General features: G+C 30.6%; 1 non-coding gene across 1 annotated transcript; it reads left to right on the plus strand.

Annotated features, from left to right (window-relative positions):
• Positions 1 to 1,541: 1,541 nt before the first annotated feature.
• Trnam-cau lies at positions 1,542 to 1,614 on the plus strand. Its single transcript has one exon. It is a non-coding gene; the product is annotated as a tRNA-Met (tRNA).
• Positions 1,615 to 11,279: the final 9,665 nt, after the last annotated feature.

Consider the following 11,279-nt stretch of genomic DNA (forward strand, 5'->3'; position numbering starts at 1 on the left):
ACTGTAATATAAGTAAAACATATGTTAGAACGGAAAAACCTGTATTCTTAAATATAAGTCCAGCTACACTATGTAATAATGTAAGTACCTTAAACGTTTCATAATTTTCTTGGTTCATTTACAATTTGAATTTGAGAAACTAACCTAACCTAAGAATTTGTAAAAAATATTTCTACTAAAACGTCACATATTATGGAAATGTTGAAACGATAATGATTTAAGCTTTGTTTTTATGAATTGAAATTTGTGTTTCAGATGTAATATAGGCATACTAAAACCTTCTCCAAACCGTGCTGCTTTTTCTAGTATCAGTTTAGTAGTTTTTTCAGTTAAGAAATAAAGAAGTGGTTTTCTCGTTATTACAATGAAAAAATAATCTAGTGGAAAATACCCTCAGTTTAAACTACTTTTAAAAAATGTAATTATTTACGATATCTCACTAGACACTTCTAAAATTATCAGTGTTTCTTTAGTAAGTATATTGTCCATGAAATTTTTTTATACATAATACGTGTTTAAAAAACTTATTCTCAAATCACTCTGTCTATTTAAAAAAAAACGCATAATAAGCGGTTGCGTAATTTAAAAGATCTAAGCATATATAGGGTCACAGTCGTAAGCGACTTTGTTTTTCTATGTAATGATATATTATGACTTCACTATAGTTTACCTATACATATTATGTTTTTTAATCGGCTCCGTACACGCTCCCTTTTTTATATCTGTTTTCTCTAGCTTATGGTTGTTCTACATTAATGTTTTTTTTAAAATCTAACATTTAAATCCATCTATAGAATATAAAGGCCATCATTTAAGATGATTTCGTAGGTATTACTCTTATGATAAACTCATAGTACTAAAACAATAATCATCATCATTACATGGTAGGTATAAAACAAAGTCGCTTACCACTGTCTGTCCCTATTGTATGCTCAGTTCCTTAAAATTACGCATCGGATTTTGATGCGGTTTTTTTCAATAGATACATTGATTTAAGAGGAAGGTTTTATGTATAACATATGTACATATAATAAAGAAACACTGTCAATTTTAAGTGTTTTTAAACTGATGTAGTAAATAAAATCATTTTTTGGGCTTACATTGCAAACGCTGGCTGAAATCAACGAGATAGATCAAAATAATGTACAGTATTGTGTACCTCCTAAAGGTCTTCAAAAGATTCTTTACTGATATATCTATCTCTTAGGGATAACCGGCATAAACCTATTTTTACGAGATACATTGGGTTATTATCTAAGCGATTTTAAGCAATACAGTAATCCATATCCATGTGAGTACTTTAAATACATTTTGCATTAAATATAGACCAATATAGTATAGGGAAAGAATACAGTTTTAAAACGCAGGGATATAGCAACTTGTATTGTACTGATTGAAATACTGTAACCGTTTTAAGACATTCTGTAGAATATTTAGTATTAGCATTGCACCCATGCGAAGTCGGGGCGGGTCGCTGGTGAAGTATATAAAAGCAACTGTAGCAACAAGAAATGATTACTAATTTAACTTTACGCAATCAAGCCTCGGTAGCGCAGTAGGCAGCGCGTAAGTCTCATAATCTTAAGGTCGTGAGTTCGATCCTCACCCGGGGCATATCTTTTTATCAAAGTTGAAAGCATTTTGCCGTTACAATATTTTTATGATAAAATAAAATTGCAGTGATTTCTGCTCAAACTCTTACTGCAATCATGTCGCAAAAGAAGCTTTATTATAATCGTCAAATACATTTCCATGTAAACTTTTCTAGTCTAGTCTGGACAAATATTTTTAGATACATATGTGTCTAATACTTCATCGTATTATATTATTTCTAAGAAATATTAATGTAAATTTGTAATTCCACAATTAGTCTGAGTATAGATAAAAATATTTCTTGGATATTCCCGAATACAAACAGAAACCAAACGAAGCCAATAGCGCCATCTATCGAGGCAACTTGAAATCCGTGGAAGCTTTATGAAACACGCCATCTATTGTAAATCTTGTACATTATCTTTGGAATTTTGCCAAGTAACGCGTGTTAAAAAATATAGAGTATCGTACTTAAAGCTTTCGAAGATAGATGTCAGTGTTCATGAATTCAATAATGTTAAAAAAATATTAATTTATTGCAAAAAAATTGTTATTTATTTGTGATCAGTCAGTTTGATTTAATTTGCTTATTATTTCGCCTTCTTAGTTATGCAACAATACGAATAATATACGTAATTGTATATTTAATGAACAAACTAATATTCAGTTGTGGTAAAGAATAACTACTGAATTTCTTACCACTTTTTCAGAAGAACAATCGAATTTGTGGTCGCTTTACATTTGATTCAATACGGATCACTGACAATTAAATTGTGGGTTTATGAGCCTACTTGAATAGCCTAGAACAAGTAATGCACGAAATAAATAACATTATAAATAATTCGTACGAAATAAAGAATCGAGTTTATTCCAATACTTAAAATTTAGTTTATGTACCTATTGCTAACTATATCACCTTTATACAGTGTATAAATACAAAATGTTTGCATAAAATACAAAAAATAATATAAATTCAGAGTTGTCTTATACTAAATAGACGCAAGTACATAATCTTTATATGATATAAAGGAAAAATTTGGTGGGTAAATTTATATTGAGATTTGAGAAATTCGTTATTATTTTAAATAATTCTCATAATATTGTTATATAACCGGGTCCCTCTCAGTAACACTATGGTAACGAAACTTGACAGTTAGGAGAGCAAAACGACCAACTTGATGGAGTATTGTTTCGAATTCCGTCACGCGTCGAGCTGGCTAGGGTTAAGCCGGTTAAGGCCACCGTTCGGAGGCTAAGCGCCAGAGATTTTACTGGCAAAAGCGAATTGTTCTAAAGTTTACGATATTTCCCTATTATAAAGCTGTGTTTGCCTCTAACGACTTCGTTACGCACAAAATACAAAACGTAAATCGTCTAAAACAATAATAATTTCGGGTTTCATCCATTACATATGTACCTATAATAGGTATGTAATGACTTGCTACATATTTTTTTAAATGTGTATATAGTATAGAGTAATTTACATAACGTTTTGCTTTATATTGGTCAAGACTTACAACGGTCATTATCAACGCAGAGAAGCGAATAATACAGTGTAGATGCTAAAATGTGCAAAAGTCTGCGTAATAACACTCACTTCACTCACTCTTATAATACCAAATAACTCACCTCACTCTATAAATTCACACGTCCAGAGTGAGAACGTTATTGAAGTTAATGTATTATTGTGATTTAGTTTAGCAATCATATGCCTGCGTATATTTTACTGTGCAGCATTAGACTTTTGTCTTGCGTCGGTCTGTTCTTCAACTTTGTTATTGTTGTCACTAATCTTCCTTGGAGTGTTATCGATCTTAATGGATTTCTGGATTGCTAGGTGGATCTCAATTACATCCAATCAAGATAAAGCTATTTAAAGTCAAGTGCAGTCGGAGTAAGAAAACCTTCGTCAGTTTTCAAATTCATTCCTTTATCAAGTCTTAAACTCTTAATATACCCTTTGAATCTAAACATCAAATAATTGCGACGTAATATGTCATTCTCGATTGGTAAAGCAGATTATCGCACATACTGAGCACACGAAAATAGATCTTATGGTGACGAACTTTTTCTTTTTCCCGACTGTACTCGTACATAACAATACTTTCAATTAGGTACATACATAGCTAAGTGCCCACAAAATATTTTAAAATAAATCTAATAATGTTGTTATTGTAGTTGATATAATACTACATTTTAAAAGAGCTTCCTTTCTTTCATCTTTACAATTCGGTGTATTCATCATTCTACCCTTTAAAGGGCACTCATTGAAACACCACCCGTGTTTCAATGAATCAAAGATTTAATCGTTTCTGGACATTATAAACGTTACGGTTCGGGTTTTAAAGGGAAGTGAATTTTTAAATGTAATTTGTGAAATTGGTCTGCTTCATTATCGTGGATTCTTTTTTCAATATATAATACAAATTAAATTAAATATTGGCTTAATTTACAAATGTTGATCTAGGTTATTTTCAATTAAAATATATTTGTTCAGGTGAAAGCTCTTCAAAAAATGCATTCCAAAGAAGTACTTAATTGAGATACTCACGTATCTCAATTAAGAAAATCATAACAATCAATAATAGCTGAAATCGCTTTACCTATAAGGCAATGTACTAAGTGGTAGCACCTATTTGTTGAAACAAAGACAAAACAGTTGAATACCTTTCATTCTCTATATATCAACAGCTATTATTGTTTCTTCGTCATAACTCGTCATTCGTTAATATTTTTTTAAATATGAATATTGTTGCTACCCAACGTCAGACTTTAGTGGTATCTATTAAAAAATAAACTTGAAATAATTGTAGAACCAAATGTAAGAAACATACAAATAAGTTTATCTCTTCAATAATGGTTGCAGTTAAACTTCTAAAAAACACTAGTATTATTAACACGAGCACTTTTTAAAATATCAATTATAATAACGATCGCTTTAATCAACTCCGTCTTTTAAATAGTAAATTCAAAATTCTCCAAGAATCTAACAACATAAAGTTGCTGAAGAAAAAGAATTTAAGATTAATAAATTGATAAAAACATCGATCAATCTCACTAAACTTATCCTATTATAGTTATCAAAGCTGCCCCTTAACCATGCATGGTGACGATGCACCCTTAAAACAGCCTAATTATACCCCTTTACGGGCGCCGCCCTAAAACGTTATTAAGCGGAGATTTATATCGAATCATTAAGAGCATTGATTAGTTACGGATTCCGTTCCGAGATATTTAACACGTTGCAATAAAAAAAACTAATGTTCTGGCTACTTTGTTTCCAGAGAAATGGTATTATTATCGTTTCTTTTAGAATGTTTATATTTAAGGCAATTTAAATTATGAACTATGCTGGGTTTTTGTTACCTCAAATAGCGTATTATGGCATTTATTTTACGTTTCATGTTTTACAATATGTTAAAGGATTTCTTTGCTTAAACGTTTTACTTAGGTAAGTACACAAAAGATACGAAATAAGTAATATTATAAGCTTCAAATATGTAAATAGGAAGAGCGCTGATGTCTAAAAATCAGAAAAGTAATTTAGCGACCTAGTTCAGACAAAAGTACCATTTTTTTAGATGAAATATTTTACATTGTATTTCTTAATGTATAAATAAAATAAAAGTTTTAAGTGTGTTAGCAATTAATAAGTTCTAAGTAATTAAGTGTAACAATGGAAATTAAGTTTATTATTTTATGTAGTTCTTTCTCTCTGAGGATAATTTCATGATAATTAAGACACTTTATCGAACACCTTCTAGCCTTCGTTCGTTCGATATCGATGCTTTAAATTATAATAAGCTCATATGGGTTACATTCGTACAATCGATCATAAACTACGCTCAATCGAAAGTCAAAATACACTCCCGATTCTTATTATTATTTCTTGTTCTCGTTTAAACTCAATAGAAAAAAATATTATGATAACCAATAAAAATAATATTGCTGATTTTATAAATGCGAATTTCATTCTCCAATAACTCACATAACATAATTTTATTAAATCACACTCTGTGTACGAAATCTTGACGTTTATAGATTGAATAGTTTATTATTATAGAATGTAAATACGTTACCTTTTTCTATTAAACATAAAAAAAAACGATTCAAATTAATGCAAGACTTAATATTTCGATTGACTACCATTTTCAACCGACTTCAAAAAGGAGGAGGTTATCAATTCGTCTGGAATTATTTTTGGTCATGTAAGAAGGTGTATCAATAGAAGTTAAATTGCGGATTACAGTGTAGCAGCTTTAGTCGAATATACCCCTACAAGACTTTAAGTCCGTTTACCAAGCAACCGGCAAGAAATTCTGTAACTATAACTACGGATTAGTACTATAATAAATGGCATCTTCGTATTTTGATTAACTCTTATATGCTACAGCTGCTCTAGCCAGAATTTTTGATGACTGCAGTCTAGGGCATCTAGAGGGATAGACTATGGAGGACCTAAAATTTTGGAAAAACTTCTGTAGAAATCTGTTATTACAAACGCACTACGATTGGATGAATGTTGCACGTCATGTATAATTTAAGATTATTATAATAAAATAATAAAGTTGGCAAATAACCTTGTGGCATCATGATTGATATAATAAGTGAAAATATTTTAATAATTTATTTTGCAATAAATCGCTTATCTGAAATCAACAATGTAGGTAAAGCGATCCAGACGATTTTAACATACAATCACTGTTATTATTCTGACATTTTGATCACAAAAGACGCCGCCAATGATATACTGCTTTGGAATAGAAAGTCTTTGGAATAGCTGTTTGTTCTAATTTTAATTTTCTGTCTTCAAAATTACAAAATAATTCAATTTAGTCGCTTGTACTCGAGCGAATGGGTAAGAACATATATAAATTTGTATATGGCAGATCTTTGAAAGTCTATAATATAATATCGATCAGTCATCTATTCTTATGTCATACTAAATAAGTTAATTGAATTGCTTTTATATATAACTTCTATCCGTCAATCTTACTAATAATATAAATGCGAAAAATTTTAATGAATAGATGTTCGTAATTCTGTCAAGTCAGAACGCCTGACCGGATTTAAATCGAATTAGCGCAGATGGATCATACTTCAGCAGTAGAGTTTACTTTATATCTCGAAAAAACTGTTTCCATCAGTTGGATGGAGAGCTAAGCAGTGGGTTACTAAATTTATATATATGTATAGTACATCGTGTTAAATATAAATAATTCAACCGACTCTATGGCAATTTTTGTCCAAGTAAAGCTTCTCCAAATTGAGTTATCAACTTGGGTGAAATTCATTGTCTTTAAACGTTTATACCTTTTTGTGCCGATACGCGTTTAATAGTTAATTAATGAAGCTACCTGGAGCCTGCGGTCCCCATGCCCAGTTTAATGTTATCGCCCGTCACTGTGGCCTGTGACCGAATTAATTGTCATTGCAATATATCTGAATCAAAGCTTGTATACGTAACTTTTTAAATTATTTTTATTGAAAAGACTAACCAACTTATATGTAGTAGTTATTTTTAATTAAAATTATTATAGTTGTTGCTTGTTATACGTTATATTATATATGTATGTACATATATGTCATGCAAAGATTTGTATGTGTGCGTAAAATATATGTCAAAAACACAGATGATGCAGGACTGTAGAAGAGTAAAACGCTGTAAACTTCCTTCTTTTCTTAAAAAATCAAGCAAAACCTTTCTTTGAATTATTTATTATATTAGCTTACGTGTATTTTATCTTGTACTTGGTTTCGAACGACTACATCGCGAGATGCATGTGCAGTATGAGATTCTGTCTTATGTGTTTCTAAGCCCGTGAATTTTCTTTAAAAGGCGAGTAAGACATTTCCCAGAAATGGCTATGTAAGGCTGTCACTTTTTCGATATATTTCCTAATTTTGTACTTCATTTATATTGAAAGAATATTTATAGTTAGGCATATCTCGAATCTCGAGCGCCTAAAAGTATGTTCAATGTATTTCAAATATATTATTTTGTTGCAGAGTTGCATTGTTATAATCATTCGAACAAACATAAGCCGTTTCATATACATTATGCAATAGGTTTTGTCAATAGCTACTAACGTGCTAGTGGTACCTACTCAGACTAGAATAAATTTCACAGGATCAATTAAACAAATATTTTTCAGACCCTTTAAATAACAAAAAAATTAAGTTAATTGATTATCTTATAAAGCTGGAGATCTCGATATCCTAGTTTAAACCTTTTCTCGAGCCAGTGTAAAATTATTACATATTTCGTTCAAGAAACTTTCGATATTTTACAGGGAGTATGTTTTTTATTTTATGAAATAGTTGGACGGACATAAATGGTCCACCTAATGGTAAGTGCTCATATATATTGAGCCGGTAGAAATTTTAGCCTTCAAAATCTACCACTACTACCTATGTCTCCAATGTTCCCGTAACTTTGGGAACTAATTGGTACATTGGCAATTATTATATCTCTAGACTCTTATCATGGCTGAAACTATCAGGAACACAACATCATCATCTTCATCATTTAAATACATTATATTGAATTACAAAATATTTTATAATAGAGTACATTTCTAAGCGACATACATAACAATGAATGTTACGAAGTCTATCTTATTTTAAAGTATGTAATATTTATACTGTTACTGTATGTACGAGTCGAGATGACCCAGTGATTAGAACGCGTGCATCTTAACCGATGATTGCGGGTTCAAATTCAAATTAAAAAAAAACTTACTCAATCTATAAAATAGAGTAATAAGTAAAAAAATTAAAAATAATGGCAGCTACATACTGAACAAACATTTTTTAACTATGTTTTGTTAAGGTCACCAACAAATCTACTTTGGAAAATAACACGTTATAAACAGCGTAACTAGAATAAAAAAAAGTAAATCATCTAGATATTATTGCTTCATATTACTTTTATAATTAATAATTACACTCATAAATCGAACGAATCTTTTTTTTAAATCACGTTCGTTCAGCTCATTCATTCCGGTCAATGAATCAAGAACTAAATAGGCATTCTGTAATTACAGCCTCCTCCCGATCGTTTATTGTAACTGATATCAATTTAAGCACTTCGCGAGCACTACCATTACACTCGTTTTCATTCGTTATTTATTTCAACATTTATATATAAATTTTTTAATCCGTCTGGTCAATGTAATAAAATTATAAGGAACCTAAAGTTATCGAAGACGTATCGCTATACGAAATATTACATGGTTATGGAAATTAATTATAAATTCTAGTCAAAATTACTTGAGATTCTGCAAGCCTCTCTAGGTAACTATATATCAATCCTTAATACTATTTTGTTCCTATTTGAAGTAAGCATACATTATACATATCATGTTATTCCCTAGAAATAGAGACATATTATCGATTTAAGGTATCGTTAATATTTCTTACGGCGCCAATCCATATTTTCTATATGCAACATTAAAAAAAAATATTGCGTTTATATTGTATATAGCTATGTAGCTTTAATTCTAAACAAAACGTGCATGTTAATTTTTTTTATTTATAGTCAAGTGAGTTACATTATTAGTTATTTTCACTATACTAGTTCATTACAATGTTTCAAAAATCTTTAAATATAGCCAAACGTGAACATAATTTTGGTGGATCCCTAATGGCCCAAAACATTTCACTTAAGTTATAATATTATGTAATTATTACGGGCGCAGCAATTTCTTCTGGGATATTATATAACTTAAAACACTTATTGAAAACTTCGTAATAAACTAAATAATAATATACTAATTAGTAAATTTGAAGTGAATTTAATATAATTATAACCAATTGTTCGATTTCTAAATATACTATCTAACGAAACATTTGTAATTAGTAAAACATGGCAATTAGTCTATACTTGTTAATCGTACAAGAAATTATTAGGAAAAAATATATAAGAAAGATAAATATGAAAGAAACAGAACCACATGTATTGGTAGTTCAGTTTTAAGTGAGGATTCGATGATCGGGTAGAGGTGTAGCAGATTGTGGATAGATTAAGGTTAATAACAGCAGGAACTGATCATCCCGATCGATTTATATGAGATGATAACACATCTGATATAATAACTGTTGAAGAAAATCTCTGTAAATGGTTTTGGTAAGGATCAAACTTTAATTACATTTTAAATAATAATTATTATATTTCATTAACTATCTACAACATTGCTGCTATTTAATGTATGAGACCTGGTTTTCTTTTATGCAGAATTTACATTTTTAGAAATTAAATATCAAAATTCCTTTACTAAATTGGTGTCGGAAAAACCGCCTTTTGAAATCTACCATGCCGATTTAAATATAAAAATCGTACAGTCGTATACAACAACAACAACAACAGCCTGCAAATTCCCACTGCTGGGCTAAAGGCCTCCTGTCCCTTTAAGGAGAAGATTTGGAACATATTCCACCACGCTGTTCCAATGCGGGTTGGTGGAATACACATGTGGCAGAATTTTTAAGAAATTTGTCACATGCAGGTTTCCTCACGATGTTTTACTTCACCGCTGAGCACGAGATGAATTATAAAGACAAATTAAGCACATGAATCAGCGATGCTTGCCTGGGTTTGAACTCGCAATCATCTAACCACTGGGCCATATCGTACGTACGTATGGTGCCTTTGAATAATAACTATTTGAATAACCGTCAACACTGTCTCGTAATGTGATGTTAATGTAAAACTGAATATACTGTTAAATTTTTTTTCAGTTTCTAAACGAATCCTCATCATGAGACTATATTATGAGTGTCAGTATATTATGTATATAAGACAATGAATGTAAATGAAATAATTATCAGTCATTCTGATAATCGCATATAGATTAATGACTGGAAAATGACTGAAAAATTTATGACAGCAAACGAAATGTTTGACAATTTTATGCATGAAAATAATTCTTTACATTGGCTTTAAATTCCATAAACTAAGCGTAACACACACTCACTAATTATAACGCATCGTGTAATTGAGACGACTTAAATATAATAACGTTACGATCGATTTGCATTAAGGGGAACTCGGAAGCATAACCTTTACTAAATTAAACATATTTCGTTCAAAGAAACCTTAAAACATGTGGGGATCGAACATCGTGTAGGTTTTAAAGGGATTTTCCGATGAATAAGTCCAATTTGAATGCGTTTACTGTTATACCGATCGTCCATTTGTATTTTCATAATCATTTAATTATTGTAATAAGTGACATTAAATTTGTCAGTAACTAATGATAACATGCAAACACGACGTTAACTTGCCCGCGACTAGTTTTGAATGCCATTAATTACGGTTGAATCTTTTTCATTATCAATGTGGAACTCTGTTAACGTAACTCGATATTAAAAAATATTCAGCCGATACTTAAGAAATCTATTGTAAATTAGTTTGACAAGGTATCTCAAATTACAAGATGAAGCCACGTGGGCGTGTCGGCGCCACCGCACCGTAGAAGTTATATTGTATGCTAATATCACACGATTTCGAATAATAATTAATACAGAAAATAATTTGGAAGCGGCTCCGATAAACGCGGACAGGTTTGTTCATAATGGTTCTGTCTAATATTAATATCTTTTATTTTATACCGGTTACTATATGTTAAATTTGTAACTGGCCCATACGAACGAGTACCGTTGTGGAGTATCGTAATCATTCCTGA

Source organism: Vanessa cardui, chromosome 3 (genome assembly GCF_905220365.1).
Source record: "Vanessa cardui chromosome 3, ilVanCard2.1, whole genome shotgun sequence".
In the NCBI taxonomy this organism is placed as follows: domain Eukaryota; kingdom Metazoa; phylum Arthropoda; class Insecta; order Lepidoptera; family Nymphalidae; genus Vanessa; species Vanessa cardui.